Here is a 21,037-nt window from a genome sequence, read left to right as displayed (position 1 = left end):
ACCTGAAACATGTTTAGCTCTAAACCACACATTCAACTGTGTAGCGTCCATGGCCACTGGCCGTCGGATTTACTCACCTCCCAACGCCCGCAGCCATGGATCCCCATATCCTTCCTAGGAGACGCCAGCACTCACTTCCGCTCCATTCTGCTGTGTCCCGTAGGGTGCGCGCGCACGCTCGTGCCCATCCTTAAAGGGCCAGTGCACACATCAGGAAATCATCATCATCAACGGCCCATGATCTCCTGGTCTATAAGAAGGCCCCAGCCCTTCTGATCCTTGCCTGAGCATTGTTAGTTTATCCCAGTCTGTCTTGCAAATGGTCCCTTACCGTTTCCCGTTCCAGTTGTTACCCGTGCCCTGTTACCTGTTCCTGTATCCCGTACTGTTCTTGTTCCTGTGCCTACCAGTCTTCTGCCACGTCCAGTGTCTTCTGTCATGTCCAGTGTCTTCTGACACGTCCAGTGTCTTCTGCCACATCGGATACTGCCCGCCACGTCTGGTGCTGCCTGCTGCACCGGCCTCCATCCGTGCTGAAGCCACAGCAACCGTCTGGACTAGTTCAGGTACCCAAGCGTTACTATCTACTATTGACATTCATATAGACTGTGACTTGGTCAGCTGCCTCTCCGCTACGGCGGAGCGGCCTAGTGGGTCCACATACACTGTGACCATGACAAACTATAAGCAACATAACACCAAATGCCCCACTATTGCCAATACAGGCAAAGAACTAGAAGACAAACTGTTCAAGACGTGAACCACCTACAAATTGTCGGTCCAAAGCAGAATCCTGCGATTTTCCATATCCGAACCCCACAATTCAACGGCTAACACATTCGGGAACAGTTCCAACAGCGTCAAGTTCCAAGTCACACTGAGCTTGTACCAGTGTTGTGGCCAAGCTCCATTGCTGCATCGGGTGCTAAACACTGCGCCAAAACCATAATCGAAAGCCGCTTAACCTTTCAGAAGCAGCGTATCGCCAAACTGAACATTCACGCCGGAATTGCCCTCGTTGTATTGCCAACATGCACCAGTAGGCTTATTGTTGTTGTTGTTTCCGGTGGTCGCAGACCCCAGTGACCCACAAGTACTGGTGGCCCCTGCGTGAACGGGGTGTGACGGGTGCTGAGACATTATTAACTGAGTCCAGACGTCGGTAGCGTTTATTGCCCAACCTACAGATGGCTCAAAGACAACCAGTGCCTGAACTCTTCATCATAGCACCACCAAGCTGCACCTACATGCAGCTTAAAGGCGCTATGAATCGTATCCAAATAAACAAAAAACTCGGCACACCGTTCCGGAAATCATTGACAAAAAACATGAGCTAAGACAGAAAAACCTTGAAGCCAGTTACCAAATGTTTTAGCAACCTTGATCTTCTTCTCAGATCCCCTCTCAAAAACTCGCTCCTTGTCCATTGTCACCTGATCCACGGAAACCAAAGACTAAATATAAAATAAAAAAATTCATATTCAACATTTTTATTGGTTTTGAAACAAACAAGTATAAAACCTTCTAAGTTCTAACCAAAAAATAATAAAAATAATAAAATAAAAAGGGTATTTTACCCACATGTATAAGATGTAAGATCGGTATATAATATTGTAAGATAAACAAATAATGTTGTAATAACCTATATTTCAAAATTGTCATTTGTCTAAGGTGGATCATTGTGATTTATATAACCGAGCATAATTATTCATATACAGTGAAGGAAATAAGTATTTGATCCCTTGCTGATTTTGTAAGTTTGCCCACTGTCAAAGACATGAACAGTCTAGAATTTTTAGGCTAGGTTAACTTTACCAGTGAGAGATAGATTATATAAAAAAAAAAAAAAATCACATAGTCAAAATTATATATATTTATTTGCATTGTGCACAGAGAAATAAGTATTTGATCCAATTGGCAAACAAAACTTAATACTTGGTGGCAAAACCCTTGTTGGCAAGCACAGCAGTGAGACGTTTTTTGTAGTTGATGATGAGGTTTGCACACATGTTAGATGGAATGTTGGCCCACTCCTCTTTGCAGATCATCTGTAAATCATTAAGATTTCGAGGCTGTCGCTTGGCAACTCGGATCTTCAGCTCCCTCCATAAGTTTTCGATGGGATTAAGGTCTGGAGACTGGCTAGGCCACTCCATGACCTTAATGTGCTTCTTTTTGAGCCACTCCTTTGTTGCCTTGGCTGTATGTTTCTGGTCATTGTCGTGCTGGAAGACCCAGCCACGAGCCATTTTTAATGTCCTGGTGGAGCGACGGAGGTTGTCACTCAGGATTTGACGGTACATGGCTCCATCCATTCTCCCATTGATGCAGTGAATTAGTCCTGTGCACTTAGCAGAGAAACACCCCCAAAACATAATGTTTCCACCTCCATGCTTGACAGTGGGGACGGTGTTCTTTGGGTCATAGGCAGCATTTCTCTTCCTCCAAACACGGCGAGTTGATTTAATGCCAAAGAGCTCAATTTTAGTCCTTAGTCTTTTCCCAATCACTCTCAGAATCATCCAGATGTTCATTTGCAAACTTCAGATGGGCCTGTACATGTGCCTTCTTGAGCAGGGGGACCTTGCGGGCACTGCCGGATTTTAATCCATTATGGCGTAATGTGTTACCAATGGTTTTCTTGGTGACTGTGGTCCCAGCTGCCTTGAGATCATTAACAAGTTCCCCTGTGTAGTTTTCGGCTGAGCTCTCACCTTCCTCAGGATCAAGGATACCCAACGAGGTGAGATTTTGCATGGAGCCCCAGATCGATGTCGATTGACAGTCATTTTGTATGTCTTCCATTTTCTTACTATTGTACCAACAGTTGTCTCCTACTCACCCAGCGTCTTACTTATGGTTTTGTAGCCCATTCCAGCCTTGTGCAGGTCTATGATCTTCTCCCTGACATCCTTAGAATGCTCTTTGGTCTTGCCCATGTTGTAGAGGTTAGAGTCAGACTAATTGAGTCTGTGGACAGGAGTCTTTTATACAGGTGACCATTTAAGACAGCTGTCTTTAATGCAGGCACCAAGTTGATTTGGAGCGTGTAACTGGTCTGGAGGAGGCTGAACTCTTAGGGTATGTGCACACGTAGTGACCAAAAACGTCTGAAAATACGGAGCTGTTTTCAAGGGAAAATAGCCCCTGATTTTCAGACGTTTTTTGAGCAACTCACGTTTTTCGCTGCGTTTTCGCTGCGTTTTTTACATCCGTTTTTGGAGCTGTTTTCATTGGGGTCTATGGGAAAACGGCTCCAAAAAAGTCCAAAGAAGTGCCCTGCACTTCTTTTGCCGAGGCTGTATTTATACGCGTCGTCGTTTGACAGCTGTTAAACGACAACGCGTAAATTACAGGTCGTCGGCACAGTACGTCGGCAAACCCATTCAAATGAATGGGCAGATGTTTGTCGACATATTGTAGCCCTATTTTCAGATGTAAAACGAGGCATAATACGCCTCGTTTACGTCTGAAAATAGGTCGTGTAAAGCCAAACCTAAATGGTTGGTAGGGGATAAAATTCTTATTTCTCTGTGCACAATGCAAATAAATATATATAAATTTGACTATGTGATTTTTTTTATATTTTTTTTATATAATCTATCTCTCACTGGTAAAATTAACCTAGCCTAAAAATTCTAGACTGTTCATGTCTTTGACAGTGGGCAAACTTACAAAATCAGCAAGGGATCAAATACTTATTTCCTTCACTGTAGGTGGAAGGAATGTGGGGATCATCATAAAAAAGACATCATATTGGTTATACTTCTATATATGTTTTTTATATATGTCTTGGAGAGATTGAACCTTATTCACACAGCTTTTAGTTAAGTAGCATAGACGAGTCATGCAATTCGATCTCATTATGCTGCAGCGCAGTTTCACAACAAATAATGAGGTTTATTTATTCAATTCATTCATAACTACACTTATTGTGTTAATGATTTTATTTTTCATATGTTATTTTATCATTGTTGTTTTTAAAATTGGCTGTTTTATATACATAAGCAATTTAAAACTGTTGTATGTTAAGAAGACTGACAGCTATTTAAACACATGTATGGTACACGCCTATATGCCCCAGAGGAAGCCAGAAGGGTGAAACCCAGGGTCGGGTTGCATTATTTGGCGTGTTACAATAACTTATCTTATGCTTTTATATATATCTGTTTTTGTAAGTATGGAATAAACTCATGGAATTTGTAGTTTCCAAAAGGTAGTGCACTATCTCCTTTTTCTCCCTTGTTGGAGATTTAGAACATCAAGTACGAGGATATACACAGCAAGCAGTTGCATTTCTGCAGTTTCATTTCTGCGTGGAACCACAAGTACCAGCGAGATATACACACCAGTGGAAATTTGGATTGTTTTTTCTGCATGCTAGCTGGGGGAAGGTCAAACCCTTGATGGACACTTCAGACTTTACATCTACAACCATCTGAGCAGTAAAAAACTATCAATTTGTCTCTGTTTTTTGTGGTGTTGAGGATTTCACCTATTTTTTACCTGCTCCGGATCTTCATCTCCTTGTTGAGATATTTCAGTGAGTAGAGAGCTGAGTTGTATATTTGGTAAGTATAAAAGACATCACATTTGGAGGGAAGGCAGGCCTCCACACAGTGAAAATAAAATAAAATAACAATAAGGGCAAAGCCCAAACAAGAGGGTGTACATCACATCTCATGATTAACGGCGGTATACATCAGCAGCAAGTGTAAACATAGTGAACAGGAGCACTGCATAAATATGAGACAGAACAGTTCAGTCTACAACATAACATAAAGTATAACTGCATCCTATAAGCACTATCACAGGGAGCGAGGCACCCCACACACTTAGACAAGAGAAGGGAGATGTAATGGATTTGCCTGACACAGCTTCTTTGTCGACGCCCGTGTTTAATCAGCCTGCATCTGTGCCTAGATCTGTTAGAGTGACTCGATCTGCTACCACTCAGGCAGGGAGGCTGAGGAGTGGGAGAACCTATCACAGTCTGGCCAGACGGAGCTAGCTCCCGTCCTCTGTCTATTTATACCCTCATTTCCTGCTCCTCCTTTGCCTGTGATTCTGTTTGTTTCCTGGCTCTGCTGCTCCTGCTTTTACTATTGTCCTCTGCTTCAAATTGACCCTGGCTTCACTGATTACTCTCCTGCTCTGCGTTTGGTACCACGTACACTCCTGGTTTGACTCGGCTCGTTCACTACTCTTGTTGCTCATGGTGTTGCCGTGGGCAACTGCCCCATTTCCCTTAGCTTCTGTGTACCCTTGTCTGTTGGTCTGTCGTGCAATTATTGAGCGTAGGGACCGTCGCCCAGTTGTACGCCGTCGCCTAGGATGGGCCGTGCAAGTAGGCAGGGACTGAATGGCGGGTAGATTAGGGCTCACCTGTCTGTCTTCCTACCCCGTCATTACATAATCACAGGCCCAAATAGCTTTTCTACCCTGGTCCCTGACACACTATGGAACACCTTGATGCCCTGGCTCAGCAAATGCAGGGTCTTTCCCTACAGCTCCAAGACCTGGCTCAGAGGTGCAACCAGCGTGATGCTACCCTGGTAGTGCCCCCCACCTCACCTCTAGAACCCCACCTCAAGTTGCCTGACCGGTTCTCAGGCGACCGGAAGACTTTTTTCTCCTTCCGGTAGAGTTGAAGGCTCTATTTCCGTTTGAGGCCCCACTCCTCAGGTTCTGAGAACCAGCGAGCGGGTATAATTATGTCCCGACTCCAGGACGGCCCCCAGGAATGGGCCTTCTCCTTGGCTCCTGACGCCCCTCAACTTTCGTCTGTTGATTTTTTTTTTTCGCTCTCGGGCTTATCTATGACGAGACTGACAAGACTGCCTTTGCCGAGAGTCAGCTGGTAACCTTACATCAGGGTAAGAGACCCGTTGAAGAGTACTGTTCTGACTTTAGGAAGTGGTGTAGCTTCTCGGTGGAATGTCCCTGCCCTCAGGTGTCAGTTTAGATTGGGTCTGTCAAACGCCCTGAAAGACCTGTTAGTTAGTTATCCCTCTTCGGACTCTCTAGATCAGGTTATGGCTTTAGCGGTACATCTTGACCGACGTCTCAGGGAACGATGACTCAAACATTTTTGTGCCTTTTCCTCTGACTCCCCTATGATGGCTCCAGAGGTTCCGTTGCTTCTTTCTTCCACGGAAAACTCGGATGAATCTATGCAACTCGGGGCCTCCGTGTCTCCCCAACAACGTAGAGAGTACCGCAGGAAGAATGGTCTCTGCTTCTACTGTGGGGATGACAAGCATCAAGTGAACGACTGTCCTAGGTGTAAGAATAAGTAACCGGAAAACTTCCTCGCCTAAGTGACCATCGGGCGCACAGGTATTTCCCGTAAATATGAAGCCTAATAAAATCTTGCTTCCCTTGCAGGTCTCTTTTGGTGGTAGGTCTGCCTCCGGCAGTGCCTTCGTGGACTTAGGGTCTTCTGCTAATATTATGTCTGTGGAATTTGCTATGTCTCTAGCTATGCCTTTAATTGATTTGCCTAAACCTGTCCCGGTAGTGGGTATCGACTCCACTCCACTTGCTAATGGTTATTTTACACAGCATACCCCTGTATTTGAACTCATGGTTGGCTCCATGCATTTGGAGCAGTGTTCTGTGTTGGTGATGCAGGGATTATCGTCCGATTTGGTTTTAGGCCTTCCTTGGTTGCAGATGCATAATCCCACGTTTAACTGGAATACTGGGTATGTTACCAAATGGGGTAATGAATGCATGACTTCCTGTTTTTCTATTAATTTGGTTTCTCTCGCTGAGGAGGTGAACACTCTACCTGAGTTTATTCAGGACTTCGCTGATGTTTTTTCTAAAAAAGCCTCCGAAGAGTTAACTTCTCATAGAGAGAACGATTGCACAATCGATTTGGTACCAGGAGCTAAGCTCCCTAAAGGTAGGATATTTAATCTCTCTTGTCCTGAACGTGAAGCCATGAGAGAATATATCCAGGAATGTCTGGCCAAGGGTTACATCCGCCCCTCTACTTCTCCGGTAGGTGCTGGCTTCTTCTTCGTAGGGAAGAAGGATGGTGGTCTTAGGCCATGCATCGATTACCGGAACTTGAATAAGGTCACTGTAAGGAACCAATATCCCCTTCCTTTGATTCCTGATCTCTTCAATCAGGTTCAGGGGGTCCAATGGTTCTCTAAGTTTGATCTTCGGGGGGCTTATAACCTTATCCGAATCAGGGAAGGGGATGAGTGGAAGACTGTGTTTAACACGCCCGAAGGTCATTTTGAATACCTCGTCATGCCCTTTGGGTTGTGTAATGTTACCGCGGTCTTCCAGAATTTCATAAATGAGGTTTTAAGAGACTACCTGTGGGTATTTCTTGTTGTGTACCTTGATGATATACTTGTGTTTTCCAAGGACTGGTCCTCCCACATTGAGCATGTCAGGAAGATGCTCCAGGCCCTTAGGGAAAACAAACTCTTTGCTAAAACTGAAAAATGTGTGTTTGGGGTGCAGGAGATACCATTTTTGGGTCAAATCCTCACTCCTAACAAATTCCGCATGGACCCTGCCAAGGTTCAGGCTGTGGCGGAATGGGTCCAACCTGCCTCCCTGAAGGCGTTACAGTGCTTCCTGGGGTTCGCTAATTATTACAGGAGATTTATTGCTAACTTCTCGGTCATCGCTAAGCCTCTTACGGACCTTACTCGCAAGGGTGCTGATCTCCTCCACTGGCCTTCGGAGGCGGTTCAGGCTTTTGAGGTCCTTAAGAGGTGCTTTGTCTCTGCCCCAGTGCTGATTCAGCCTAACCAAATGGAGCCATTCATCGTGGAGGTTAACGCCTCCGAGGTGGGAGTGGGTGCTGTCTTGTCCCAGGGTACCAGGGGTCTTACCCATCTCCATCCCTGTGCCTTCTTCTCCAGGAAGTTCTCCCCCACTGAGAGTAACTATGATATTGGCAACTGCGAACTCTTAGCCATTAAATGGGCATTTGAAGAGTGGTGCCACTTCCTGGAGGGGGCTAGGCACCAGGTAACGGTCTTTACCGACCACAAGAATCTAGTTTTCATGGAATCTACCCGGAGGCTAAATCCGAGACAGGCTCGATGGGCGTTGTTTTTTACTAGATTTAACTTTTTGGTCACCTATAGGGCTGGGTCTAAAAATATTAAAGCTGATGCACTGTCGCGTAGCTTCATGGCCAGCCCTCCTCTTGAGGAGGATCCTGCTTGTGTTTTGCCCCCAGGTATAATCATATCCTCTGTTGATTCTGACTTAGCCTCCGAAATTGTGGCTGATCAAGGTTCAGCTCCCGAGAACCTTCCTGAGAACAAGCTGTTTGTTCCCCTGCAATTCCAGCTAAGGGTACTCAGGGAGCATCATGACCCTGCACTATCTGGCCATCCAGGCATCTTGGGTACCAAACACTTAATTTCTAGAACCTATTGGTGGCCTGGGTTGCTTAAAGACGTTAAGGCCTACGTCGCCGATTGTGAAACTTGTGCTAGGTCAAAGATTCCCAGGTCCCGACCAGCGGGCTTACTATGTTCTTTGCCCATTCCCCAGAGACCTTGGACCCATATCTCCATGGATTTTATCACTGATCTGCCTCCATCCCAAGGCAAGTCGGTGGTGTGGGTTGTAGTAGACCGCTTCAGCAAGATGTTTCACATTGTACCCCTCAAGAAACTACCCAATGCCAAGACGTTAGCTACCTTGTTTGTCAAACACATCCTGCGCCTCCATGGGGTTCCTGTCAATACTGTTTCTGACAGAGGGGTGCAATTTGTTTCATTGTTTTGGAGAACCTTCTGTAAGAAGTTGGAGATTAATCTGTCCTACTCCTCGTCTTTCCATCCCGAAACTAATGGCCAAACTGAGAGGACTAATCAGTCTCTAGAACAATATTTAAGGAGTTTTATCTCTGACTGTCAAGATGATTGGGTCTCCTTCATTCCCCTCGCCGAATTTTCCATTAATAACCGGGTCAGTAACTCGTCGGGGGTTTCCCCCTTTTTCTGTAATTTTGGGTTTAATCCACGGTTCTCCTCCGTTTCACCTGGTGGTTCCAAAAATCCCGAGGTAGATGTCGTTCATCGGGAACTGTGCACAGTCTTGGCCCAGGTTCAGAAGAACCTTGAGGTGTCCTAGAGCATCCAAAAGACTCAGGCAGATAAGAGACTTTCTACTAACCCCTTGTTTGTGGTCAGGGATCTGGTGTGGCTGTCCTCAAAAAATGTGCGCCTTAAAGTCCCGTCCAAAAAATTTGCTCCCAGGTATATAGGGCCGTACAAGGTCATTGAGGTCCTTAACCCTGTCTCCTTCCGGCTGGAGTTACCCCCGTCCTTTTAGATACACAACGTGTTCCATGCCTCCCTCCTGAAAAGATGTTCTCCGTCCTTGGCTACCTCAAGGAAACCTCCGGTCCCTGTTCTCACTCCTGAAGGGGTAGAATTCGAGGTGGCCAAGATTGTGGACAGCAGGATGGTCCAGGACTCCCTCCAGTACCTGATCCATTGGAGAGGTTTTGAAAGGACTTGGGTACCTGCCCGGGATGTTCACGCCGGTTTATTGCTCGGGAAGTTCCATCTTCGGTTCCCCAACAAGCCAGGTCCACCTAGGAAGGGTCCAGTGGCCCCTCATAAAAGGGGGGGGTACTGTAATGGATTTGCCTGACACAGCTTCTTTGTCGATGCCCATGGTTAATCAGCCTGCATCTGTGCCTAAATCTGTTAGAATGACTCGATCTGCTACCACTCAGGCTGGGAGGCTGAGGAGTGGGAGAACCTATCACAGACTGGCCAGACGGAGCTAGCTCCCGCCCTCTGTCTATTTATACCCTCATTTCCTGCTCCTCCTTTGCCTGTGATTCTGTTTGTTTCCTGGCTCTGCTGCTCCTGCTTGTACTATCGTCCTCTGCTTCAAATTGACCCTGGCTTCACTGACTACTCTCCTGCTCTGCGTTTGGTACCTCGTACACTCCTGGTTTGACTCGACTCGTTCACTACTCTTGTTGCTCACGGTGTTGCCGTGGGGAACTGCCCCATTTCCCTTAGCTTCTGTGTACCCTTGTCTGTTGGTCTGTCATGCACTTATTGAGCGTAGGGACCGTCGCCAAGTTGTACACCGTCGCCTAGGACAGGCCGTGCAAGTAGGCAGGGACTGAGTGGCGGGTAGATTAGGGCTCACCTGTCTGTCTTCATACCCCTTCATTACAGGAGAGATAGAAGGGAGACAAACAGGGGCAAAGGAGGGATATGAAAAGACTAAAGTCATGGTGAGCCTGGACTCAATCTCCAGACTATTATGAGAAAGAAGCAGCGATAGCAGCTATGCACCTGGTAGAGACATGGTTGGAGAGCGCAAAAACCACACTGAACCTCAAGTGCTACCACCTCAGATTAAAGCACATAGGCAGGGGAGGGGGAGTTAGGTCTCAGGTCACAATGTTCAAATATGTGGGAGAAGAGAGGAATGTAATCCATTGAGACCATGTAGACGTGTTTGTGTAGAAGCGGCTGAAGAATGTGCCAGCAGCTGTTCCATTCTCTGTATTAGGGCAACCTCCCGGAACCACTCATCCAGCATTGTGGGGACCACTGTTTTCCACTTGCATGGGATAACCGATTTTGCAGCCTGAAGTAGGTGTCTAGTTAGGGATAGTTTAAAAATGGGTAGCGGCATATGGAACATGAATAGTAGAGCCACCTCAGGAGAATTGGGGACCAAGACCCCGGTGACTTCTGATATGATACTATGTACCGTGTCCCAAAAACTCCGCAAGGAGGGGCAACTCAACTAATTGTGAGACATGGAACCACCCGCAGCTCCACAGCGCCAACAATTGTCTGGCACAGACAGGTACCAGTTATGAAGGGCAGTAGGGACCCGATACCACCTTGAAACTATTTTATAACTAGTTTTCTGAGCCCGTGTGGCTATAGAGGCTTTTTGGGAAAGGAGAAAACACTGTTTCCATTGTACGTCAGTGAACGTTTTGTCCAAGTCCCTTTCCCAAGCCTTGCAGAAGAGTGGAAGTTGTTGATATCGTTGGGAGAGCAGTAGTTTGTATAATGCAGAGATTGTGTGTTTAGGGGGCAGGGTGGAAACACATAGGCGTTTAAATTCAGTTAGCGTGCAATGGAGGTGTGCATGACGATTGGTTACACTATAAAAATGTTGTAGTTGGGCATATTCAAACATGTGGCGTGTTGAGGGCACATCAGTTGGAGAGATTGTGGTTAACGGGCGTAGAGAGGAATTGGAAAGGACTTTAATAAAGAACATGGTGGTTGTCCTGCCTAACAATGAGAGTCGAGCCTCACCTGCAGGAAATGCTGGGTTGTCCGTAACAGGGGCTAATGGACCCAGTGGGTCAATGAGTGAACCCCCCACCCCAGAAGAACATAATGCCAGGAGAGTCTGGGAAACAACAAATGAGGCTTGAGTCGATCTGCTCCCAGACAGGGTCCACGGTAGGGTGGACAGGGTACGGGTGCATAGTTGTTGGGCTAAACGAACCCAAACTTTAGAGTCATGGTTGTGAAAAAAGTCAAGAACACGAGCATGAGTTGACGCCTGGTAATAGAGACGACAGTCCAGCAAACCAACCCCACCTGCATCTCTGGGCCGAATAAGAATTGTCCTGCCTTTTCGGGGACGACCCGATGGCCAGATGAATGATCCAAAGCATTGCTGCATATGTAACCAAAAAGAGGATGGGATGGAGATGGAGATGGGGATCGTCTGCAGGAGGTACAACAATCTGGGGAGGAGTGACATTTTTATAATATTAATACGGCCAAACCAGGAGAATTCTTTTTTTATTTCAGGAATCAAGATCCGTACGAAATTTGGCCAATAGGGGAATGAAATTATTGACAAACAGTTGTGAATGGTCATTGCTTATATGCGTGCCCAGATACGTTATGCCCCAAGAGGGCCAGAAAAAGGGGAAATTACTTTTGAGAAGTGATACTGTTGAGGACGAAAGGGATACATTCAGAGCCTCTGACTTAGAGAGGTTGATCTTAAAATTGGACCATGACCCAAACCAGGACAGCTCGGACATCAACGAGAGAAGAGACACATGGAGATAAACCAGTAAATCACCCGCAAATGCAGAGCACTTATATTCCGTCCCGCCTATAAGAACACCCCTAATATCCGGACTGTCCCGAATGGAGGCCATGAGATGCTCCATAACGAGAACGTACAACAATGGGGGTAGGGGGCAGCCCTGCCATGTGCCATTATGAATAGTAAAGGGAGCAGAGAAGGAGCCATTCATTTTTAACTGGGCGGAGGGAGAATGGTAGAGGGCCATAATTTTGTTAATGAGGGAAAGTCCTAGTTCTATGTGTGGAAGTGTTTGATGAAGGGCGGGCCATGATATTCTGTCAAATGCCTTCTTGGCATCTAGGGACAGGATTATGAGAGGTGTGCCTTGAGTCTGGGCATGATGAATAATATCCATAGTTTTAAGAGTATTGTCGCATGCCTCCCGACTGGGCACGAATCCCACCTGGTCTGGGTGAATCAGGGTGGGTAGGTGTTTATTCAATCTGTTAGCTAGCAATTTGGTGTAAATTTTGAGGTCCACATTAAGCAATGAAATGGGACGATAACTGGAACATAATTGAGGATCCCTGCCCGGTTTAGGGAGAACAGCGACATGAGCCAAAGTGGAGCTAGGGGGGAGTTGGACATCAGGTGAAATGGAGTTAAAGACTTGGAGCATAAGGGGCAACAAACAGTAAACAAATGTTTTTGTAAAATTTGGCAGTGTAACCACCCGGCCCAGGACTCTTTCCCCCCGGGAGATCCTTTATGACTGCAAGGATCTCCTGAGAGGTGAAATCCGATCCATCTCTTCTTATATCTCCCTGGACAAAGGGGTGAAAGGAGAGGAGAAAGAGCCCTGGCTTGGGGAGGGTGAGTGGCTGGGGGGACGAAGATTATAAAGGTTAGAGTAGAATTTATGAAAACAGTCCGCTATCTCTGGGGTCGTGTGGACAACATGCCCAGCTGAAGATTTAATGTTCGGTAAATGAGACTGGGCTATCTGAGCTTTTAGGGCTCTGGCTAGCATGCGTCCGCTTTTATTACCGAATTGGTAGAACCTGCCGCGACAGACTTGGAGGGCACGTCTCTGGGCCGAGTCCAATAAACGACGGGCCTCTTGTCTGGCCTTTTGTAACTCCCGCAAGAGCGGAACAGAGAGCGCACGCTTGTGAGCCAGTTCGAGGGAAGTAATCTTTTGAAGAGCAATTTTAAGGGAATGGGCCCTTTCTTTTTTAAGCCGAGCTCCATGTCTAATGAGGACACCTCTGAGCACACATTTAAGGGCTTCCCACTGCATCATAGGGGATGTGGTATCATGAGCATGATCAGATGTGAAGTGCTCAACCATTTGAAACAGTTCAGCACTGCAAACCCCATCCAGGAGCAGGGACTCATTGAGTCTCCATGACCAGGGGCCCTTAGTGAGAAAAGGAAGGTGAAGGGTGCAATACACCGGGGCATGATCGGACCACAGAATACTGCCAATGGACGTGGAAGCAACCCATGGGAGGGCATGATGCTGAAGAAGGATGCAGTCCAGTAGGTGCCATGTGGATGAGAATAAAAGCTATAATCTTTGTCAGAGGGATGTTGGAGGCGCCAAGTGTCACAGAGTTGAAGCTGTAAAAGAGCGTGTTTCACCCTCTTAATAGCACTATATGCAATACTGGCGCGACCAGTAGAGTTATCTACCGTCGGATCCAAAGTGAGATTAAGTCTCTGCAAAGCACCACAGTCCCCCACACAATCGAAAGAGCAGTGTCTATGAGGTTAAGTGGGAAAGGAACCTGACCCTGGTTGGGAGCGTACACATTGATCACGGTGAACTCACGACCCCCAATATTTAGAACCAGGATTATATATCGAGCGTCAGAGTCTGCAACAAAATTCACGACCTGGCGAATGATTTGTGAAGAGTAGAGATGAGCGAACCGGGACAACCGAACCCGGTTTCGGTCCGAACATCGCGAAAAGTTCGGTTCGCAGCGAATCCGAACTTCACCGTGTTCGGCCGAGCACGTTTTGACCGAACCCGGGCGGACAGAAAAAACATTACAAAAATATTATACTAATCGGCAGCCACTTGTCTCTATCAATCAATGATAGAGAAAAGAGGCTGCTGATTAAAAATAAAATAAAAAGCATTTCATACGTACCCGGTCGTTGTCTTGGTGACGAGTCCCTCTTCTTCCTCCAGTCCGACCTTCTTTCCTGACGCGGCAGCCTGTGATTGGCTGCAGAGGCCGCTGCAGCCTGTGATTGGCTGCAGCAGCCGCGGTAGCCTGTGACTGGCTGCAGCGGCCGCGGCAGCCTGTGATTGGCTGCAGAGGCAGTCACGTGACGTGCGTGACCGCCACTACAGCCTGTGATTGGCTGCAGCGGCGACATGGATGAAACGTCATCGCTGGAGGCCGGACAGGAGGAATGTAAGTATGAACGTATTTTTTTTTTTATATTATTACATTAAAAAAAAAATTTCCGCGCGCCGAGCATGGTACTGTCAAGGTTGCTGAAAGAGTTAGTGCAGCCCATTAACTCTTTCAGCACCCTGGACAGTACCATGCTCGGCGCACGGAAATTACAGGTTTGGTCAGAACTAGTTCGGTCCGAATCGAACTTTTTCGTGAAATTCGGCGAACCAGCCGAACTGAATTTTTCATAAATTCGCTCATCTCTAGTGAAGAGCTATGGCAACTCCACAAGATCTGAAATGTGAGTTGTTGTTAAAGTGCCAGTGTGTGTAAAATTTATGTCTGATGGCAGGGGAGTGACCTTCTTTGAAGTGTGTTTCCTGGAAACATGCAATGTGTACCTTGTGAAGGTGGTGCAGGATTTATGCTCTCTTTTTAGGAGTATTCAGACCCTTTGCATTGAAGGAGGCTATAGTAATGTCAGCCATGGATGTAGATAGAACCGCTCGCTGAAGTTTTCCAGAAGGGACGAAAAGGGCTGGAGTCCAGTGTCACCATGTGGGAGAGAGGGCAGGAACACAATCTACGGATAGAAATCACAGCATTAAAGAAAAACAAAAATGTCAACAAAAATGGTAGTAAAATAGAGACTGCCGCACAGACTAAGCACAAGAATGCAAAGAACCAGGAGGCGCCCATTGCGCGACTGATAGCTCCGGTACCTACAGGGGGAAGGTAGCAGATATGCATAAGAAATATCCACACTCCCCAGCTTATGATAAGGGAAGTATAAACAGCTAACATCATATGTATTGAAGATAGAGGGGGAAGACAATTTAGCACAACTAAGATACATTACGTAAAATAGAAATTAGGCTAGATATCTATAAGTAAATAAACAAGAACCACGGAGGGTTTCTCCTAATAAATAATAAATAAATAATAACGAAATAAATAATAACTAATAAATAATAAATAAATTATAACTGGCACACTAAATCTAGGAATATACACGCAGTCCGCATTGCATTGTAGGCCATCATGCAGAGCGGGAAGCTTCCATAAGTGGTGATGGGTCCCGTTCCTGCCTGTGCCTAGACCTTGTTCTAGAGCCCCTTGGGGGTAGATGGATTTGGGGGTAGATAGGAGGGGCGACCCAAATGTGATCCAGTGCCTGCAGAAGACAACATCAGGGGCCACTCATGAATCGAAATATGAGGAAGGTTTAAGTCCCATAGAAAATCAGGTAAGTCAGTCGGGGATCGTAGAGTATAAGTTTGACCATCCTGTCTGACCATTAGGGCAATGGGGAAGCCCCATCTGTAGGAAATGCCCCGCCTCTGAAGTACCTCCAAGAGGGGTTTGAGAGCTGATCTTTGTGCCAGGGTATGCCTAGAAAAATCCGGCAGTATACGGATCTGTGTACCTTGATGAAAAATGGTGGGCTGTTGTCTAGTTTTCTGTAGAATAGAGTCTTTTATGGCATAGAAATGAATGCGGCATATGACATCTCTTGGCCGCTGTTTGTCCAGACTTAGTGGACGCAAGGCTCGATAGGCCCAGTCCATTTCTATATGGGTGTTCGTTGGCCGACCCAATAAGTTATAAAAGATGGTAGACAGTGTAGAAAGAAGATCAGACGCAGGGATTGATTCAGGCAGACCCCGAATACACAGGTTGTTTCTCCGATTACAGTTCTCGATATCATCAAGATGTTGTTGAAGAGTAAACAATTGAGCGTAGTGTTGCTGTATAGTGGTATGCATGGATGTAATGGTTGCAGCGACCGTTACACGGTCCTGTGTCAGGGTGTCCACCCTTGTAGAAAGAGAGGAAAGTTCAGCTCTGAACTGGGTAAACTCCTGCTTACATTCTTCCCCAATCTGTTTGGCAAAGGAAATCATATCAGCCCTACTGGGTAGAATCTGGACCATCTGGCATATATCAGAAAGAGTGGCTGGTCTATTCTTACCGGAAGAGAGCTGGGCACCCACAGGTATGGATGACGGGTCCTTTTTACTTAACCTGAAAACAGCCGGAATATCATCCGGGTTAGGAGAAAGATTCAGAGCGGGATGACTGGCAGAAAGGAGAATGGATCCTTGGCTGCGGGTATATGGCGACGATGGTAAAGCCAAATAAGGATAAAACCCCTAAAGTATTGAGGGTGGTGCGGTCGGCTTTACATGAGGGGGGCTATTCCACGAGCATCCCGAGGACCAAGGGGGGAGACCCCTAATAACATAGGGCCCTGATGAGGTGGTGGGAGCATGTACCCCTGAGTCCCTGATGACCCAACATTGGGTGGGATTATATGGGGTCCTTCAAAAAATTTCCCCTGGTTTCCACAGACAGATGAGCACCGAGAGGAGCCACACCACAAAAAACAGAATTGCAAAAAGTTAGGGCACTACCCCCCCTCCCCCTGTAAAGGCAACATCCCTTCAGGGCTAGAAAGATTCTCCAATGTAGCCAAACACGTTTTTAACACAGAAACCACATCCAAATTGTAACATTTTTAACCCCATCATGTACGGGCCAAGGGCTCGGCATGGTCAACTCACCAGACGCAGCAGTCCCCAGTGGACCCGGAAGTAGCTCCGGAGGTGAAGTAGCAGGAACTGTGGCGGTGATCGCATCTGCCGGTCATGCAGTCGGTTGGGTAGACTGGTCACTCGACACTATAGGCATCGTCTTGCGTGGCACTGCCATCCCACATCGTTGACGTGGAGGCCCCATATGGCCAGCTGCCCGAGAGGAGCAACTGCAAGAAGAGCAACCAGGAGATAAAGTCCGTGAAGTCAAGCGGCGGCTAGAAGAGCTCGAGTGCCGCCCATGGCCACCACGGTCATCATACCATTGCCGTCCATGGCGATGCTTATGGTGCTTGCGTGAGCCGCATCTCCGGGAACGGGCTGTCCCATCGCCGCTGAATGATTCTGAGGAGGAGGATCGTCTGGGAACGTAGCTGCGTCCACGGTGCTGCTGCCGTGAACCAGGGGTAGAAAAAGGCAAAGGATTAGTTACATGTGCTTCGTCCACCAAAGGGGGGCAGTGAGTCACAGGAGCCGTGACCAAAGTGGCAGCACCCAATTCCATAGGGGAAGAGTGGGTACCAGCGACCGGAAACAGCTCTGATCCGTCATGTCCTGGTGGGGGAATATGTGTTTGAAGAAATTGCCTGCTGACCGAGCCCCGACGACATGGGCCGGGGGGGCCGGGCCGCAAGAGGTGCAGCTGCAGTAGCAGACTGACCCACTGAGCTCCGGGGAGCCGGGTTAGGAGCCGCACCCACTGCACGCATAACTAAGGACTTGGCGCGGGTGGATTGGGGTTTTGATGCATTTACCAGGGGGCGGGAAGCCTGTGATGCCTGCACAGGTGGCTTACAGGAGCGGGGCTGGTCGCCTTACGGTCTAGTGGCCTCTACTCGCACCTGCACCTTGGCCAGAGGCAGTGCGGTTGCAGGCTGAGTAGGGGGGACAAAACTGGATCGACTGTTGCCGCTCTCATCCAGCAGCAGCGATCCTGGAGCCACAGCCATAGCAAGGCCAGAACTTTTTTGAGGGGGAGAGTGGTCGGGACTAAGGCCGGACGGGGGGGTGAGAACGCCTGCATGGTCTGCTCACAGCAGGTGCCTCCCCACCGGCCATATGTATAGCAGAGGTATCTGCTGCAGCCGGACGTAGCTGGAAAGCTTTCTCCAGCCAGGCGGAACCTTCCAACCTCACCTTCTCAATAACCAGGGTGGTCAGCTCATCAGGGGATCTTTCACACATGATAGCAGTTTTCTGCTGGCACACGCTGGAAAGACACTAGAGGTAAACTCTTAACCCCTCCTCTCTTATTGTCCTCTCAGTGACCTGCAACATAAACATCAAAAAGGTTGGGGCCAAGGAGGGAGCAAAACAAGTATTCCCGCCCTGACCTGCATTTACCCTTTATTAGCTCTAAACTGACCTATAATCCAGGGTACCATACTTAAGCAGTTTGGTGCCCGCTAGGAGACATGCTGCTTCGTGCACTGCTGTAAAGGCTCGGTACATGTGTTTGGTAATGTGCATGAGCCCAAAAAAAAATTATATTATAACTAAAAGAGAAAATTACCTAGGGAAACGCGAGTGAAGATTAATCATAACTGAGAGCGAACGACTAAGGGCCTGTTCACATAAGCGTTGGCTTTCCGTTGAGGGGTTCCGTCTGATGTTTCCGTCATGGAACCCTGCAACGGAAAGTCAAACGGAAACCACAGCTTCCGTTTGCATCACCATTGATATCAATGGTGACGGAAACATTGCTAATGGTTTCCGTTTGTCACCGTTCCGGCAGGTTTCCGTTTTTTCGACAGAGACAATAGTGCAGTCGACTGGCCCTAACAACCATATTGGTCACTCCATAAATTTACTTACTGCTGTTCTTTTCAATCTTTAACACATTTAAAAGAGGCAAATCAATTCTATAAACCTAAACTGACAAAACAAGAATGCAAATACTGATAATATTAATTTAGTAATATTATCACTTCCATCACCTAGAACAACTTCATGTTGGCCAGTCTGTTAGGAAAATGATCTGTAATGTTTATACAGTATGTTCTTTACTTAAATGAATTGTATTAGTATTATATATCAAGCACTATTATTTGAGTGTAGTGCTTGATGACGGTTACAATTGTGTTTGTATATACCAATCCACTATAGCTATATGAAACTGTCTACATCATTCATCATACATTCATTGGAAAAATAATTTAAAATAATTATATGATTGTCAACATTTGACACCATTACATATATTGATTTAATTATTCTGAATTTTCCCTTTAGTGCTTTTAATCAAGTTGCATTATCAATGTTATGTTGAAATAAAAGTCATTAATTATATTCAAGACGCCTCATTGGAAAACCAACTCCCCTATGGAGAACTAGAAGATATGTAAGTAGACTCCAGGCAATTCATTCTTTTGAAAATAAATAAATAAATAAGAAAATATATACAAAAATAAAGACATTTTAACTAAGGGCTTGTTCACATCAGTATTGGGGGCTCCGTTAGGGGCCTTCAACACAGATCAGGACTGGATTACCGGAAACAATAGCGCAGTATGCTGCACTATTGTTACCGGTAAAACCACAGACACCCCAACAGAAAGCCAACTAAACCCATTAACCCCTTAATGATGAGCGACAGATATATTCGTCACAAGCAGGTCCTAGCTGCTGCAAAGTGGCAAATATATCCGTCGCTCTGATCTGTTGGGTACTGCCAGTGTACCCACGAGATCAGTGGCAGGAGCACGGATGTCATACACAGCCAGGCTCCTGCCCCAATTACCAAAATCTAAGCGCTCTCTGATTCAGGCAGTTTAACCCATTAGATGTTGCTGTCAATAGCAACAGTGGCATCTAATGTGTTTGACAGAGGAAGGGAGCACCCTCTGTCATCCTATCGGCCGATCAGTTTCCATGGCAGCCAGGCGGCCTAACAAAGGCCCCCTGGTCTGCCTTCAGCAACTGCCTATTAGGCCATACACTGACAGGCAATAAGGCTTTGGTATACTAAGCGTTATATGAGCGATCAGAAGATCACAAAGTGAAGTCCCTAGTGGGACAAAAACAAAAGTAAAACAGTTAAAAAAAGGTTAGGAAAAAAAAAAAGATTACAGTAAAAAAAAACAAAAAAACACTTTTTTCCCCAAAAAGAGTTTTTATTTAGTAAAAATGTAAAAAAAAATATAACACATACACATATAAGGTATCAGCACGATCGTAACGACTCAAACAATAAGGTTAACACACTAATTAAACCACTGAGTGAACGGCGTCCAAAAAAACTTGAAAAACAACGGCAACATTTATTTTTTCTCCCATTCCCTCCATAAAATATCAAATAAAAGTGAATCAATAAGTCCCATGCACCTCCAAATACTAACAATGAAATCTACACCTTGTCCCACAAAAAACAAGTCCACATATGGCTACATAGACGGAAAAATAAAAAGGTTACGGCTCTTGGAATGCTGCGATGCAGAAACAAGTAAGTTTTTGTTTTTTTAAAACGGTTTTCATTTTGAAAACGTAGGAAAACATATAAAACCTTTACATATTTGGTATCCCCGTAATTGTGCCAACCCACAGAATAAAGGTAACATGCTCTTTATTTCCGCATAGTGAATGGCGTAAATTTATAATGTGAAAATCAATACTGGAATATCTGCTTATTTTCAATTCTTTCCTAAAATAAATGTAATAAAAGTTAATCAATATATTATATAGGGTAGGCTTGCTCCACATCTTACAGACCATGATCATAAAATAAAATATTTTTTTTTTGCCATTAAACGGTGAGCACCTTGAGTTTTAAACTTTTTTCAAATGTAAACACAACATGCTGTGCTTGTTGATGAGCACCCAGGGGGCAATCATATAGCCGACTCCATACATGATCGCACGCCAGTTAAAATCTCTATGCAGGAAGACCGCTCTGTCAGTATTGGGTAGTGCCAGCCTTTTTTCTTCCTCCTTCCTTTTTGATCAATATATTATATGCACCCAAAAATGATGAAATGGAAAAATACAACTTGTCAGGCAAAA

This window comes from Rhinoderma darwinii, chromosome 1 (assembly GCF_050947455.1).
Source record: "Rhinoderma darwinii isolate aRhiDar2 chromosome 1, aRhiDar2.hap1, whole genome shotgun sequence".
NCBI classification, from domain to species: domain Eukaryota; kingdom Metazoa; phylum Chordata; class Amphibia; order Anura; family Rhinodermatidae; genus Rhinoderma; species Rhinoderma darwinii.
The sequence above is the reverse complement of the archived record's forward strand: the minus strand, read 5'-3'. Positions refer to the sequence as shown.